The 17,338-nt window shown below is 25.2% G+C and overlaps 1 protein-coding gene across 3 annotated transcripts in view; it reads left to right on the top strand.

Annotated features, from left to right (window-relative positions):
- LOC142326023 (BTB/POZ domain-containing protein 2-like) overlaps positions 1 to 17,338 on the top strand; it is a 237,124-nt gene that overhangs the window by 109,713 nt on the left and 110,073 nt on the right. The window lies entirely within an intron of this gene.

The raw sequence follows: 17,338 nt of genomic DNA, 5'->3' as shown, positions 1-17,338 counted from the left end.
AAACATATAATTATTATTTTTGAATTTTATATATAATTTTAAATACAGCAAATATTAGCTAGAACCTATTTAGGTCTAGAACATATGATACATTGACGGAATATGTTGAATTAAAGGAGGAAAAAGATTATTTTTTTAATTAGTATCGTTTATTTAACAAAATAATTAACAGAATTAATAGTTAATATTGGGTAATTAATAATTAATATTACCCACGAAAATCTTATAATAAAATTTAAATTGATGGGAAGATCTCTTATTACATCCCGTTAATCTATTAAAAATGATTACGTAAGAATAAATAACAGGACCTTTCTCGTAGGCATAAATTATTACGCTTGTTTACTCGAAAATGGTTATGTTATCTGGTTTGGTAGATAATTAAACTCTTTCATTTATATTTCACTTTTATTCATTTTTAAGAATAGATAATCAATTTTTATTTCTTTATAAAAAGATTAAAGAAAAAAAATGATTGGAAATTTTATTCTTGTTTATTATATAGTTTAGTGGGATTAACATGTTAGCTTCTAAATTGACCGGTCTAAGATTCAATTTTTAATGAGGGTTTGGACTTTTTTTTGTTGTTATGTATAATTTCATTCATATCATCTTCATGAAAAAGAATGTATTAATAAAATGAAATTAAAAAAAAAAAAAAATACGTAAAGGAAAAGTAAAAATTGTCACTTCTAGAGTTTTCTAAGGATGTTGTCACCAAAATATCTTTCATCGAATCTCATTTACTACTTTAATATTTATTTTTTTTAATATCTACAGTGAAAACAAGGAAAGTACGTTCTGTCATTTTTAAATAATGGAATTTAATATATATAAAATCAAATTGTCAATCTTTTTGGAGAAGTGGTTGCGTCTCTGCGTCTCTCGGGCCTTTCATACGGAGGTCTCGGTTTGAATCCTGGCCAGGCATTTTTCATACTCTGCAAATTTTCATCTTCATATTTACGCACATAAGTGTCTTTGTAATCTTCTGTGGTGAATTAAATCATCAGTCAAAAAAAAGTGTAATTCGGAATAGCATAAGTCGAATGTTGATATTACTGTCAATATCAGTATATCTTAAATTAACGATATTATTTTGTCACTAATCTATATCATAACTTTCGGAGGTAGTTCATGTTATAGTAAAAACTACGAATACATGGCTCATCATATCACTTACCGTGTAATATCGTTTCCTTGTACAAACAGTTCTATCTAATTAAGGCTTCCAGTATCTTTTAATAAATTAAAACTTTCCTTTTAATAATAACGAAAATAATTATTTTTTCATTTAAGATACAGACAGTATAACAACTACATTCATGTAATTTTTTTTTTTTTTGACTTAAATACGGCGTTGTCTGTTTTACATACACAGGTGAACTGATTTCATAAGGTTATTGTTAGGTTTGTCATTGACATGTACGAATACCACGTATTGCGGTTAGTCTTTATTCTAAAATCATTTTTATTTATTTGCTTTGTTCTTAGATTTTTTTTAATATAGAAAAATAAATGATCATTTTAAAAAAAAGAGTTAAATTTGATTCTAATAATTTAATAAATTTACAGATATAATTTTATAATATTTTTTGTGATTGTATCTCAATTTTATATTAATAAGAAGAACGTACTATGCTTAACATTTAGTATTGTTAAATAATCGTAACCTTTCTAATGGAAACACACAACACGAAAAAATATATTAGAAGTATGTCTGATAAAGGAAAAAATACATATTTTATCTTTATATTTATAAAGTTTAAAAAATATTAAACCTGAATTTTTTTACTACGTCCACTGTTAAAAAGCGACCTATATAGCCACTAGATTTATGAATAATACTTTAATTAATGTAATAAAAATTATTATCTTTATTTTTAATACTACTTTTCTTATTCAGCTAATAGTTTTGGAATTTAGTATTTGTCTCGCTCCATCTTCAAATGTTTAGAGTTACATCACGGTGTAATATTGTACACCAGTTAGCTTATCACGCTAGCTGAATTATGTGTCTCGTTTTTAAAATTATTTCATTACTTTTAATAATTATGCACAAGATAACCTCGTTAGGTATTATTAATACATGTTTAAATTTTTATATAACGCAAAGTTTTGTAGGGTTTTAGTAAACGCCTGAAGATGACCGAAATATATATATAATACTTCGAAACAAGTAGTAGATTATGAAAAAATTTCGAAATTTTAGTTAAGAACGTTTTTTCTTTTTAATTAATTTCAATTTTCATCATCGGTTTTGTAAATTCAGGTTTTAATTTCTGTATTTTCCTTTCTCTATGGTCGTCTAGAATTTTGAAGTTTAGAGATCTACAGAAAAACATTTAAAACAAGTGACAAGCGTTTAAGTCAGATTAACGTTAAACACTGCTGTTCTTATATTTACATGTTATTATTATTCGTTTCCATTACTATTTACGACATCAAAACTTCCTTTGTAAAAGTCATGTTAGTTTTATCTCCATAATACTCGTTTTATCTTGTTTGATACTAATTACTTCTCTGCTTCTATGCTAAAAGGTTATTGCATTCCAAACTATAACCTAATTAATCAATTTTCTTACCAGAATTTAAAAGACTAGTTTGTTATTACACTTAAATTCCTTATATTTTCTAATACCTTTTATCGGAAATCGTTTTTTTAAAAAAAAAGGATATTTTTTTAATAAGTTTTATTGGGTATTTTATCAAAGCTATTTTCGTTTAATTATTTATATTTTTTTATTATTTTTAATTTTAGAATCTGAATAAATTTAGTGATAAAATTTTAAAAAGATCTAATGTACATGAAAATTGTATGTATCTAAACAAGAAAAAATAAAGATATAAAAAAAATCTTACAGTTTTTAATACTTTTCTTTCGAATTTTTTTTCAAAAATAAAAACTAAATCATTAACTGATGATATTCGAAAATACTGGATCTCCTACAGTAATTTTTCAACTTATTTTCAATAGATGGTAAATTTTATACAGCCTAAATACTTTCAATGATAAAATATACTGCGACCGATAGGTCAAACTGAAAATTTGATATAATTTTATGATGGTTGGGAAGGCTGACCTTCTTTATAATAATAATAACAATGGTTAATTATATATTATCTAAAATTTAAATAATTTAGTATTTTAAAATATAATCTTGCTTTGAATAATTTGTCCGTTATTTCATCAAGCAAATTTATTATAAGAACATTTATTTTATAATGTATTTCAATGTGCTTATTTTGCCAATAATTGATAAATAAAATAAAAATTAAAAAACATTGCCCTTTAATATTGGATAATTACTGATACAGGATAATTAAAGAACGTACGGGTGACAATGTTGTATATAGTTTTTGCTTATAGAATAATTTTTTTTATAATTTTTTAAATCTATTTAAACATATATATAAATATTTTGTTATATATTTATTTAAATAGCCTAAGACACTTGGTAACGTGTGGATTCCAACGCCTTGGTGTCATACATCTAAATCGGTTCAGCCGTTGAGCTGCTACGGTGAAACAAACATACAGACATATGTCCTAAATACATTACACTCCTTTTTGAGCAGTCGTGTAAATATGTACATAATAGTTTTATTTTTACGTTTAAGAATGGATTATTATTTTCAACGTTTTTATTTCTGTATTATTTTTTCACCAAATTTAATAATCCGCTATTCATTTTTATTTACAAGTTTAGTTTTAGATTATTATTGTCCTTTCGTTGTTCAAATATAATTTATTATTTCTTTACTTCATTTGACAATAAAATGAATGAATGTGTGTGTTTGTTTTTTTTTACCTACATGATTAAATCTTTATAATTAAAGTTATAGTTAATCTTTATAATTAAACTACATAATCCAATTTATCTACATACATTCGTTTATTAATTCTTAGTAGGCAGTATAGCATTTAATCACAGAGAACTGGACATTTTTTTGTGCAATTGAACCCAGGACCTGTTGAATGAAATGCGATTATGTTGATAACTATATAAACTGGAACACTTAAAATTGCATTTGCTTCCTTTCCAATAGAAAATAATGTACATCATATAATTACGTATTTTTGTTTTGAAAAAATAAAAGCTTTTATTATATGGCCAAAACGCAACTACTCTGGATTTTTTTTCCCGGGAAGTTTGAATGCCGATAAGGCTTGGCATTTTCCACAGGTTATACAAGTATAATTCCCAAGTATCTCCCTCAAGAAAAAATAATTTTAATTGGATAACAGTTACTTCTATAATAAATTTACATATATGCACGTTTTTATTTTGAAAAAGCAGTGCAGAGTAGAAATTTATATATATAATATTTTTAAACGGCAGAATTAATTTGAAATTTTGCTTATGGACTGTTTATAAATAATATTTTTATTTACTCTTCCTTTAAAATAGAATAAGTAATACCGATAAAAATGTCTGAAATTTTGTTCGAGCATAATATTATTTCAATAAAAAATAAAATTAATATTTTTTAAATAATTAATAAAGAAAAACTGATTTCATAAGAAGCAACAAAAAATAATACTGTTCATTTATGCTTAAATTTGACTTTTGAAGTCAGTGTAAAATTAAAATAAAAACAGCTTACCCAAAATTTTCTGCCAACTTCAAAAAGTCAGAATTTAAAGAACTGAAGAGGTTCTTTCAGCTTTTAATTTTTATTTTATTTATTTATTTTTTTTAATTTGAAATGTGGCTAGTCTCGCAGCAAAAACAATTTTAAACGATTCCTTGTTAGCAGTAAATGCAAAAGCCGTGAAATAAAAATATGAATAAAAAACACAAAAAGAATGAAGAGAGATTAAAAGTAACTACAGATAAACGTCAGTTAAAGTTGTCTGGAACACAAAAATTCATATGTTTTACCTTAATTTTTCTAATAATTTTTTAAATATTTTGATTAAAGTACTCTGTATAATCAGAATGATATTAGGATTCATATAATTTCTCTAAACAGTTCAGTATTAAGAGATTATAAAAAATTAACAAATTATATCTTCAAATCGTCTACGTGATCGTATAATTTTTTGTTAAAAAAAAATCTTCCGCTTTATCGTAAAGATATTATTACAGGAACATCAGAGAAATACCTCTACAAAATTAAAAATGAATCCTGGAATTTTATGACTGTAAATAAGGGTTGTTGTACATAAACAAAAAAAAAAAGCATACTGGCCAAATTGAAAGCTTTTCCGCTTTTTGAAGTTAGTTAAAAATAGGCATTCTCCTGCTAAAATTAATTTAAATAAATTAAAAATTACGTGAAAAAATATTTTAATCAATATTGTTGATATTATTTTATCTAGACTAGCATTAGATAGGGAATCTTGGAGAGCTTCATCTAACCAGTCAAATGACTGAAGACAAAAAAAAAATCAATATTTTAATAAATGGAAAAATATCTAAAAAGTGACGTAATTTATGTTTAAAAAACCGATTAGAGATTTGAAAAATTTCGGGTGGTGAAAAAAAAATTATTTTTTCTAATCTTTTTGCACCTTACATTAAATCCAAAAAATATCAATAAAATTTATATTTTAAGTGATTTCGTTTGATTTTTATATATATAAATTTGAAAAAAAAACTTTTTATTTTTTTTATAGATGAAAAAATAGACATTACTTGAAAAAAAAATCGTATTTTCTATTACATTTAGTAAATAGTATTCTAAAACCAGAGTATAATTATTTATTAAATATTTTTCTTTTTCTGTTTTTTATCCGCATAGAACTTTTTTTCTTTTTTTTAAAATTGATAGAAACATTAAAATTATTAAAAGTATGAAAGTATATGATCATTATTACATCAGTCACTGATGTAAAACAATAAACATACATCTGTTTTATTTTGTAACATATAACAGTAATAGTGTCTGAGACGGTAAACATATTTATAAAATTCCAAACCATATTTTTAATAATGTTTTACTAAAAATCGTTCATAACGTAGACATCTCTACGAAAGACTATTATTTAGGAGTAAAATTAAGTGAAATCATAATGAATCTTTAGATACGTAAGCACCAACCAACCGGGTTGGTCTAGCGGTGAACTCGTCATCGTAAATCACCTGATTTCGAAATCGAGAGTTCTAAGGTTCAAATCTTAATAATGACAGTTACTTTAATACGGATTTGAGTACTAGATCGTGGATATCGTTGTTCTTTGGTGGTTGGGTTTCAATTAACCACACATCTCAGGAACGGTCGACCTGAGATTATACAAGACTACACTTCATTTACATTCATACATATCATCCTCTGAAGTAATACCTTGCCGTGGTTCCGGAGGCTAAACAGAAAAACAGAGAATTATGCAAGCAAAGAGTTACGGGAAATAAATGATTCTACTCTGAGTAAAATTTTGAGATACGGGCCACGCTTATGGTGACCTATCCCTCCTTGATCAGTTTATGACAAAGTTATACGGTTTCAGTTCCCATATAAAGAAATCATGTTAAATTTCATTCAAATCGGTCCATCTAATCTAAAGATATCAAGCAGAATCAGATCAACCTACGTACGTATTTACAAACATCCTCGTGAATTGTTTAAAGCTAAAATTGTGTTTTTTAGTTAGAGAGGGTTATAAATGTCGAGATCTGCACAAATTTTCAAGGAAAATTCGAGCCTGTTAGCTTTTCCCCCTGTATATTTTACAGCTACAAACTGCAAAATATATATAATATACTAGTTGTAGCCAGAAAAATGAAAACCGAAGCAATAAATTGAAACAATTTTAAATTACATTTACTAATATATGTTTGCTAATGATTGACACTCCTAAATAATCTAATTTTTCGTATAAAAACTAAATATTCTGATTTAAATAAATTATTTTATTAAATAATTTAAATAAATTTGTTTTTTTTTCGTTTTTCTTCTTTGTATGTATTGAATGACGTCTAAAAAAATATTATTACATTGCCCCATCACTTATTTAGTTAATAATATGATGAATTTAAAAAAAATTCAAACCTTTTTTTTTCACTAAGTGCATTTACATTGTACAAAGTACGGTAAATTTTAAATTCTTTAATGAATATGTTAAAAATATAAATTTTTTAAATATTTATTAACAGAATTTTACATAACTATAATAATTCATAATTTAAAGATAAAATAATAAGTAAAATTTTTCGTGTATTATTATTTCAAATATTTTCTTTGATACAAAGATTATATCAGAAAAAATGAATCATTATTTCTTTTACTTATTCCTATTATAATAAGAATTCAGTTTGATAATAGTTTTAATTAAAAGTTAATATATGCGTACGTTATAGGCTATTGTTTGATTAATGAGATAATTAAAAATTACATAAATTTAATTTCAAAATTGTGTATGATGTATATGATGTCATATGTAGTTATATACTAGATCAATAATATAAGCATATATTTATATATTCACTAATATAACAACTTTTTTTTTATGTTATACATTTTTTAATGTATCTTTTAAAGTAGTTTTGACCTTGTATTCTAGTTAAGAGAAATCATTAATACAGTATTGTAAGAAGAATATAGAATATTCAATTAATCTCACCTTGTCAAATGATTTTTCCTTTCATTTAATAAAAATGTATGAGTAATTTTTTTAATTCGGTATCAAGGTTACTATCAATTATTTTATTAAGGGGAAAAGTATACGTAATTTTTATTTATAATCTTTTTGTTTTGATTTTATACAATATCATTATAGTGCGGCAACTTTTATTAATTTATATCTAATTATATATAAAGGCTCTATATATAAATTAATAATATTGAAATGACTACTTTATAATAAATAAATGCATATTGCCAATTAAGTGTTATTATTTTTATTTTATATTATGGCAGGTTAATGTGTTTTTGTTTTTTTAGTGCGATAGTAGATTGCTATTTCAATTAGGTTAATATTAAATAATTTACAGTGATAAAGAAATAATGAGTAGTTTTTAAGCAAAATTATCCTTTTTATTAATTCGGGATTATTAAAATACGTAATTTTTTTGTCTGTCGTTGTTAAAATCTGTAGTTTTTTCTCAGTAACCTTTCAATTTTTTAAGTAGATAATTTCAACTTTTAAGTTTTATATTTTGAAAGCAGTGTGTGTTTAGTAAAATACATTTTACGAAAACGTCTAATTTATGTTGTATATAGTTAAATACAGAAAGGGCTTAAAACATATGAATTTAATTAATTATATCATATTAATATTATTAAATTAATACTTGTAGAACGTTTTTTTAAGAAACTTAAAAGCTCAGATTCATTCTGATTTTTTGTGATAGATTGATATCTCATAAAAATAAACTACTAAACATAAAAAATACTATACAATTTTTTTTTAATAAATTTCTAATTTTTAAATGTTTTTTAAAAATTAACTTTTTACAGACACTTAATTTGATAATTTGGAACAATTTTAAAATCGAATTTTTAAAAAATCGAAAAGTATTTTTTTTTTTAATTTTTAGTGCAATTTTTGAAGTCGGTCTTATTATATATATTTAGTTTTATTTTATTAAATTGTTTTTTTATTTAAATTTCTTTCGTTTTATTTATTCTTAAGTTATAAGTAGCCGTAGAAGAAACAAAACAAAAATGATAATCTGTGTCTTAGTGGAATAAGAACAATGTAGAGAAATGAAGTTAAGTACAGTAACAGTGAGCTTGGTACAAACAGTTTTCAAAAGAATTTTCTTGAAATTTACTTGAAAAATATTTTGATTTCAAGAATCATAGCAAGTCGTGTATATTACAACAATCCAGTACTAAGTAATGATAGCAAGAAACAAAGAAAAATATATTTAAATTGTATAAATTATCATGTTTCATTTAAGATTTATTCCATTGATATTTGGAATGAAAGTACTATACGACCACTAGAAGAAAATTGCTCTTAGCGACATTTTCTTCATAAAATTAAAAATAGGCATCAAAAACGGTCAATTTGGTTCGTAAATGAGCACAAGGAATGATAAAATCAAGAGAGAAGTGACAACTTCAAGTTCCTTGAAGAAGTAATACAGTCCCGTAGTCTAGATAAAGAAACCAACACAACTAGGATCACAAAATCTTATGAAAAATGGTCAAGAATGTATATATATATATACATTATATATATATATATATATATATATATATATATATATACACATGTAGAATAAATCTATATAGAAAAAAATTTATATATAGTTAGTAAGATCCGAGGTACTAAACGCAACCGAATGCACAATCTAATACTAGGGCGAAATAAGTAATGTTGAAAACATAGAAAGTAAAATATTAGAACCCACAAAAACAGAAAATGGTTGGAAACTACAAAAAAAAAATGATGAAATTTATCGGAACGTAGGCAAATTATCATATGCGATTAGGGAATGCAGAATTGCTTTTTACGGACATTTGATGAGAAATGGACGAAAACAGACTAACCAAGGAAGTTTTTGATCAAGGAATACGAAGTGGTTCAAATCGGTAAATATATGAAAGAATCATAGATGGAAACACACGAAATCATTAACAGAAGATGTACAGAAAAAATCAAAACATGTGAAGGATTCCAGAAGAAAAAATAAGAATATAATGGACCCAGCAAAGGCGAGAAGAAACTCACACAAAATGAAAAACTATTGCGAAAAAATAAAAAAGAGATGATAATAGGCGAGATTATTTACTATGTTCCTATAGTCATCGGTGTCGATTCAAAATAAGTAAATAAATAAATCATAGGAATTGAATTGAGATCCTCCTGATTTTTGAAGTAGAATAAATTTTAAATAAAAAAGATTAAAAACTTATTTAGAAAATTTAAAAAAACGTAAATATTAACAAAAAATTTTAAAAATCCTTTCTGTTTTTAGTTTAAGAGAGTTAAACGAAAAAATCTTTTGAATCAGAAGATTAATTACACGATAAACTCTGCAAAGAGTAAAAACTTTTAAAGAAACAAGAAAAAAATAAACGTTTTGTTTCGTTCAGAATTATATATCTAAAGTAAAAAAAGAAAAAAAAATGAATCGTTGAAATAGGAGAAAGATTGAGTAAATCCTATGCCTCAGTTTTGTATTTTGAAATATTTATTTTTTTATATAAATGAATATAATTCTACTTCCTTTTGTTTGATATGTAATTTATATTAAAATAAGAAATATAATAAAAAATTGTAAGTTTTTCAAATTTATGCAAAATAAAAATCTCTTAAAATGTTTTAAAATATTTTCCTTAAATATAAAAAATCTGATGTAGACACCACATGACTTCCTTATACGCCTATTAAGTTACATATACACATTTTTTTTTTATATGAAAAGTACATAAAATTTTATTTCATTAATAACTTCTGATATTTCTTAATTTCTTTTTTTATTGTTATTATTGAATTATTATTTATTGTAAATTTTTTTTACGATCAGAGATTAATAATTTATTAATAAATCAATACATTTAAATTTAAAAAAAGGAGGCGAAGTCTGATTTGAACCGATGTGCCTTTCCCTTGTAGGATCCAATCATTTCATTAATTATAATAATTTTATTTGGCTATAACTCTTGAATCAATGAAAATAAATACCTCTTTGTTGAAAAGCTCTCAATGAGTACTTATTACTGCAGTTAAGAAAAAGTCCAAACTCCAAATTTGTTTGGCTTTTGGGCTTTTTTTGGACACTTTTGGTTCAAAAGATGTGAGCAAAACTAGGGGAGGTGCACAACTAGATGTTACAACAGTCCTAAATCCAAAATTTCAACATCCTACGGCTAATTTATTTTGAGTTATGCGAGATACATACGTACAGACGTCAGCCAAAAACTAGTCAAAATGGATTCAGGGATGGTCAAAATGAATATTTTCGTTGAAATCTGAAAACCGAAATTTTTCGCGATCACAATACTCCTTTACTTCGTATAAGGAAGTAAAGAGAAAGTTTTATTGGTCTTTTATTCATATTAGAAAAAAATTACTTCAGTATAAAGATTTTAATGCGTTAAAATATATAAATAGAATATAGAATTTAGTAATATTTTTATAACTTCTCATATCTTTTTGGCGGAGTAGTAGTGGCGTCTCTGCCTTTCATTTGGAAGGTTATAGATTCAAATCCCGGTCTGGCTTGATATTTTTCTCACATTAAATATTAATTTATAATCTCGTCACAAAAATATAAAGAAAAATTGTTGTAATTGTTCTTCAGTCTGTTATTATTATGTGGAAAAATAAATACATTAAAAAAAACTGTGTTATAAATTACGTATGGTAAAAAGTGTCATACAATAATAATGATATTTATATCGTTCTCAACACTTTTACCGAGTTCTAAGAAAGAAAAAAAACTGTAAAACAAATAATAGTTTTAACAAACAAGTAGGTTTTAATTTTCATGGGAAAAGAAATTAATTTAAAGATTTCTTTCGTTTTTAGTATTAAAGTAAAGTAAACGTCTTGCACTACGTAGATGACAATTTTTTGGCTATATTAATGCATGAAATACTTTTTCTTTCAGAAATCCCGATATTTTCTCGTTACCTTAAATTAGTATTACCATTTAATCTATTTAAGTATCTCATTTAGTACTGAACAATATATCTGTAAAGATGTTACGTTTACAAATACTGCTTAGTGTTACGCCAGTATAATATATCGGGGACCTTCATTAGAGATGTTAGCATATTCGCCTTTCATTCTGAAGGTTATGGTTTGAATTCCTGTCAAGCATAACGTTTATTCATCACGCTACGAAAATTAATTTGTCTCTATTAAAAAAAAACAAAAATAAACACAGCTGTAATTGGATAATGAATCCGTAGTTATTAACACTAAATAAATAATTATTTATTTAACTCTTAACAAAATGATTACTCTTAAAACCTATGGTAAAAATTTCGCTGAACTTCGTTGACATTTTGCTTAGAGATCAAATTGAAAATAATTAACCTAACTTATTTTCTTATGTTATATTTGACCCGACCCGAGACACAAATCGCTTACTAAAATGATAGCATATATATTCTCGTGAAAAACAGGCATCCAAATCTAGGGATTTTAACATCCAAGGCAATATTAAACCTATTTACCCATTAACTGTTAACCCGCTATCTATTTTAATGTGAAGAATAGCTAGCTGTCGCTTTCTATTGCTTGAACCGAATGGATTGTTGTGTGTCAGCATTGGCGAAATTCAGTTGACACTCAGTCGTACGTCTGACATCTTCATTCTGTTTACTGTTAGTCCAAGCTGTGTATTATAAAAATCATTATTCTCAAAGAAAGGAATTCTTGAATAGATATCTTCATTCATGATGGATTTTTATTAAGTAAAGGTTTATCCATCGATTTTACTACATTTTAAGTTAATATAAAATGTTAAAAAATAAAATAAGAAATTTTTGAGCATTTTGAATTGATAGTTAATTTTTAAAATATTTAAAGTTAGTCTTTTGCATCTGTAATAAAAGTGTAAAATTATTTTCATCTTGATAACGCCTCATTTGGAAAAAGTAAATAACCAGTTTTAAGTTAGGTGGTTTCAACTTATCATACAGCCTAGTATTTTAATGATTTTTATAACAACTGTATTAAACAACTATAAACAACTGTGTTATTTGTTATTATTAAATTATTTTGGTTGTTTAAATTTTTTTTAATTAGCATATTATCCTTACTGTAACAATGATTTATTTTAATTTCTCTCTCTCTCACTCTCTCTCTCTCTGTGTGTGCGCGCGCGCCCGTGCTTTTCTCTTACTCATATCAAAACGAAATTAGTAGTGCGTTTTTTCTGCGTTTTTTTATTTTTAAAAATAATCATTTTTGAAATAGCATTATTTGAATAATAGCGGATATTTCGGGATATGCCTAAAGTAGATAAGTAGAATATTTAAAGATTAGCTATATGTTTACAATTTCTATTTTCCTCGTATCACACGGGTGTTAAGTCTTATTAGAATAATCAAAAAGATAACTCTTCTTTTAATAAAATTTTTGTGAAGCGAGAATTACATAATATAAAAATGATATAGGAATAAGATAAAATCATATTCGTTATTTTATCATAATTAAGAAGAAAGTTAGTAAGTTCAAAACTCATCAGGAACACGAATCGTATGCAAAAATAATATTTTATTCATCTACAATTTGTTTTGTTACAATTACATAACTACGATTTTGTTATAGTAAGTCTACCACCCACAAATTCAAGTATAAATTTTATATTATGAAAATCAAATATACACATTATAGGAATGTAAAAAAATTATTATTATTTTTTATATCATTATGCAAATTTTCTTCAAAATTTTCGGATCTATATGGGATGAATTGGCGGGATTTTTACGGTTGGGTAACCTTCATAACGCCAACGTATTAAAAGATGCCAACATCACATGATGAAGGTCACTATCCATTTATTCGATGTTACTTAACTCTTAGTATTCATATGGGAAACAATCCACGAGTATTAAATCTATGAACTCTAGCTTTTTTCTCTTAAAAAAAAATCAAAATGAACATATAATTTTTTAATAAAAATTAGGCTATTTTTTGTACACATATTTTTTTATTGATAATAATTCTTATTTATTATTAGAATTCCCTTTGTCTTAATACCTAAAGAAAGCCGACAGTATACAATTTTATACGTTTTTAAAATATATATTACACAAGTCTACTAATAATTTAGACTCCTCCATAACACTGCACCTTACTTTTATCCTAGCTTTTATTTTTGTATCTGGTTTTCCCGTCAATTTTTGGTTTTATTATCACTGTTTTAATAATCTATTGCAATATTTAATAAATTAACCTGACGCTGAATTTTGCTAGTAGGATTACGAAGAAGGTTATATATTTTTAAATCTTTGAATTGTTTCATTGGTACAAAACCTACCATGTTTAAGCCACAAACCGGTTAATCTACCCCTGGATAAGCGAAATTTATGTGTGAGTATATATATTTTTTTTCGTGTAGTCATTATACTTACTTTTTTTTATCATATAAAAATAAAAGTATATTATTTGTAGTTAATTACTGTTTATGATCTCTGTTTTTCTCTTTTTATAAAATGGATTATTAATAAATTTCGTGATATACAGTTACACAATACTAGAAACACTAATTAGTGTAATAAAAATAGGTTATGACTTGTTTTTTGTTTGTTTTTTTTAGCCTTTTTTAAAACGAAAACTTTTCAAGGTTAAAATATTTTGTATTTTGTTGAAATTAAGTTAGTATGTTTCTATTATCTGGAAAATTTATTTAAACTAGTTTCAAGGTAACAATATTTATAAAAAATAATAACAAAATATATGATAATTACCTGTAACGATAAGGGACGACTAAAAATGTTTAACCTAAATCAATATTGCCTTTAATTATTTAAAGTAATTACTGTTTTAATAAATTACCTTTAGAAATTTCTATAAATGTTCTTTTTTTCTTTTTACTTTATATTCATAACGTTTTAATAATTATACATAGAAAAATAAAATTAGGAAATGCTCCTGCCTCAAAACGATCTATTTTTGGTATGACACTACCACACCCCAAGCATTCAGGGGTCTCCTTGGGACCCCTGAATGATTTTTCGGTATGATACCGCCACTTAGGGTGAAGTGTTATCACTTTAAAAAACTGCTGTGAAAAATATTAATTGGGCGCCATTTAGTCTGGTTTCTTGTAACCTGATTTTTTTTTAGTCAAAAAAGTTTTTCTACTATTTTTATGTTATCCATTAATAATATGTAATACATTATTCATGTTTATGTTTATATTTAAACCAGATACAAAAATAAGACTAATATCATAGGAAGTTACATAGTTAGGGAGAAGGATTCTAAATTATTAATAGACTTGTGTAACACATAGCTTAAAAACGGATAAAATTTAACCTTACTTTAGTAGATATAACGACAAAGGGAATCTAATTATAAATAAAAATTATCAGTTACAAAAAAAAAAAAAAAAATATATATATATATATATATATATACAAATACGTATATATATGTAATAAAATAGTTCAAAAATTTAAATATTTGGTAAAAATCATAACACCGAATATAATTGAAAAAATGGGGTAAATAATAGAGTACGAAAAATGGAAACTGCCTATCATCCTACGAAGAACATTTACAATAAAACTCCCTGTCGTGTAATTCCAAATCGAGGCACTATAAAACTGTCATCATTAGAAGCATTGTATTGGGCAGAATGTCTGCAATTTTTTTCAGAACAAGAAGCAGCAAAAGTAGAAAAAAGTTTTTTAAGAAATATTTTTGGATCAAAATGTGAAGATGGAATTTACAAATTTAAAAGTAAAAAAGAAATTTACAGACATACAATCTATAAAAAATAGGAGACTTAATCCGGAAAAGAAAATTACAGTTTTATGTACATTTATGCAGAATGAACAACGAAAGACTGATAAAACAAATTTTTAATTTCTACATAAACAAAGCCACAAAGATCATCTGGTTGAAAGAAATAGAAACAGATCTAAAACCATTAAACATTTCTAAGCATCTATATAAAGATAGAGGTAAATTAAAAACGTAATTCGAGAATCTAAGTTTCCAGAGAGAAAGAAAAAGAAGGGTATAAACCTGAATATATGGACGGAAAAAAGACGATAACAAAAGTGCAAAAGAATGGGAAAAGAAAAAGAAGTCAAAACTATGCAAATGTGATCCGTAGTGGTCAGAACGAAAAGAAAAATAAGTAGCCTAATTTTTATAAAAAAAATGTTATATATTCATTTTCATCTTTTTTAAGAGAAAAATGTTAGCGTTGACATGATACTCGTAAATTTATTCCCGAATGAATAACCATAACAAATATGTTTAATTTTCTTTTTGCAGCACTGTAGGCCTATACGTATATACTTATTATTAATCGATAATAAATTAAACGTAATGGTAAAGAGTTAAAATAAAATAAAACTAACAAGAAGATATCAGTTTGTTTTGTTTTTTTGTCAAAATAAATGGAAATATGGTTTTTCTTGAAGATATATGAAGCTCCTTCATCAATCGTATTATAGGCGACGCTATTATGTACGGCTTTCACTTTGATGTGATTAGAAAACTCTTTCGAAATGAAATTTCATCTGTGTTATGTTTGTCTGTAGTCAATATTTTTAGTCAAATGTAGTATAATTGTTTCTGGAGTATTTGTCTTAATAAACTAAGTTTATTAAGACAAATAGGATACAAATTCAACCACAAATAACACATACACACGAATGCATGATCAACAAGATATATTATAAAATTAGGGAATATTAACAAAGATTCTGATGTTAAACAGAGCACGCAAATTTTACTTAAAATTTATAAAAACCAAAAATTAATAACACACTGAAAAAAAAATTAATTCAGGAATATATAAAATGATAAATTAATCAGACATATGATAATACAGATTAAATACACTATTCTATTCGCTAGAAGATAAGCGCTACGAATAGCCAATATGACTGGTATTGGATAATTAATGGATAAAGAGTAACGGTTCTGATAACATCTTCTGGAAGCATATTCCTATGCATTTAAAAAGTAAATTAAAAGAAAAATTAATTACTCCTTTTTTTCTTATCTTTGGCTTATCTGATTTTTCCCCCTCTATTCTTCTCTATCCCGCACCTTTTCAAGTCTTTTCTTTCAGGTTATCTTCTACCTTGACTTTCCATCTTAATATGTGTATTCTTTTTTTATTAAATACTGCCAATTTTCGATATCCGAATCTTGACTGCCAGATATTCTTTACTCCTTCTCTTTACAACCTGAACCATCTCAGCCTCTATTCATTTAATTTTCTGGCCATAAAATCAATCTAGGGCGTTCCTCCAGTGTTCTTACGTCATACTTTCTCGTAACTCCATTATCCAAATCTTATCGCTCTTACATCCGCCAACTCCAACTTCTTCATGTGCTACACATTATTTTCTTGTTTTAAGTTAGTTTTTTTTTTTTTATAAGTGTTTTCAATCTCAAATAAATATTAGGAATAGTTTAAATAACAAGTATTTATTATTTAATACAAAAAAAAAAATCATTTTAAATTTGTGTAACATTTTCTAGTAAGTAAAAAGCTATTTTTATTTTTTTTTATTTTTATTTAAATGATTTCTTTAATCAGACACATTTTATGCAATATCGTAGACACTAAACAGAAAACATTTTATCCACCCATTATCTCCTCCACGGTTTCGCTTGTTTTGTAGGTAGTGCTATTATAATGAGAAAAATTACTGATTGTACATAACATTTATGAAAAAATTAATAGAAACCAGATCATTTTACATTTCCGGTTTTATGAAGAAAAAAATTCCATTG

Source organism: Lycorma delicatula, chromosome 6 (genome assembly GCF_047948215.1).
Source record: "Lycorma delicatula isolate Av1 chromosome 6, ASM4794821v1, whole genome shotgun sequence".
Classification (NCBI taxonomy): domain Eukaryota; kingdom Metazoa; phylum Arthropoda; class Insecta; order Hemiptera; family Fulgoridae; genus Lycorma; species Lycorma delicatula.
The sequence above is the reverse complement of the archived record's forward strand: the minus strand, read 5'-3'. Positions and strand labels throughout refer to the sequence as shown.